Below are 1,100 nucleotides of genomic sequence, written 5' to 3'. Positions count from 1 at the left end.
AAGCTGCAATGATGACCTAACTGTCAAAAAGGACCAATGTTTAGTACGATCATTTGCAGATTCCAAATTGTGAGTAACATTGAAAAGTATCTTTGACATTTAAGACCCCATGAGGTCAAAATGATGTTTGTTACCTTTATTCCATGTCTGTTAGCTTTGCTTATTAAGCCATTTTACAGGATTTTTAATGTTGATATTTTGCTTATAAAGTGATATGAATTTTTTGTTTAATAAGAAGAAATGGAAATATTTTTGGTCTATCTCTGATTTCTCACTGTTTGTGTTCTGCAGTCACACAGTGGCACGCAAAGATGTTCAGGAAGTAAACATTGGCACCCTCTCCAAACCTGAGTGCTCAAACAGGAAAGGTTCGAGACCCAAGATCAGCTGACCCTTTATTGACTTGAATGTTTCCAGGTCAGAGAATGGTTTCTTATGCTCTCTTTCTTGTTCTTTTTTGCCAGGGTTTGAAGCAGCACATCACTTTCTACAGGCCAGACAGGTCCCTGACAACTGGAAAGTAAACTTGAGTGAGATTCTTGAATCCTCTAGCAGTGATGAAGAAGACGATGATGAGGATGGTGAAGGCAAAAAGGGCGAAGAGGAGGAGAAGGAGCCAGAACCAGAGGAAGTAAGACTCCAGTATTACTTTGTAATTTCCATTTCTTTATCTTGAAATTAGTTTTCTTTCAAAAGTTACAATTATTTGTCAAATGATGAAAAGATTTTGGTGTGCTGCTGATGTATTCAGTGGTGTTGGAAAATTGCAGCCTTGTCTTTCAAACTTGTGAACTGGTTATTTTTTCCTCCTTTTTGACTCAGTGTTTCCATTTATGCTCTTGCTTGGACCCTTGTTTCTTGGGTTCAGTGATTGGCATGTAGTTTTGTAGTGATTGTTCTGATTAAATGGGTTGCCAGAGCTGCGCACTGAAGCAATATGAGGCCATTTATGACCAGTATCGATTGAGAGAATCCCAGTGTTGGCATTTATGTTGATTTGTGAAGACATTCCCGCGGCCCTTTACATCTTATGCTCTCGTACACCTTGATTAAGTCCACTGAATGGTCTCAGCATGTGGGAAAGCCCCCAGGCTCTGGAC

The 1,100-nt window shown here is 39.5% G+C and overlaps 1 long non-coding RNA gene across 1 annotated transcript; it reads left to right on the top strand.

Moving 5' to 3' along the window:
• On the top strand, nt 1-625 carry LOC107682740 (uncharacterized). The gene is made up of 3 exons (XR_001633575.1): nt 1-69; nt 292-368; nt 465-625. It is a non-coding gene; the product is annotated as an uncharacterized LOC107682740 (long non-coding RNA).
• Nucleotides 626-1,100: the final 475 nt, after the last annotated feature.

Source organism: Sinocyclocheilus anshuiensis, unplaced genomic scaffold (assembly GCF_001515605.1).
Source record: "Sinocyclocheilus anshuiensis isolate Anshui unplaced genomic scaffold, SAMN03320099.WGS_v1.1 C32544800, whole genome shotgun sequence".
NCBI lineage: Eukaryota > Metazoa > Chordata > Actinopteri > Cypriniformes > Cyprinidae > Sinocyclocheilus > Sinocyclocheilus anshuiensis.
Note: the sequence above shows the minus strand (reverse complement) of the source record. Positions and strands in the feature narration are given on the sequence as shown.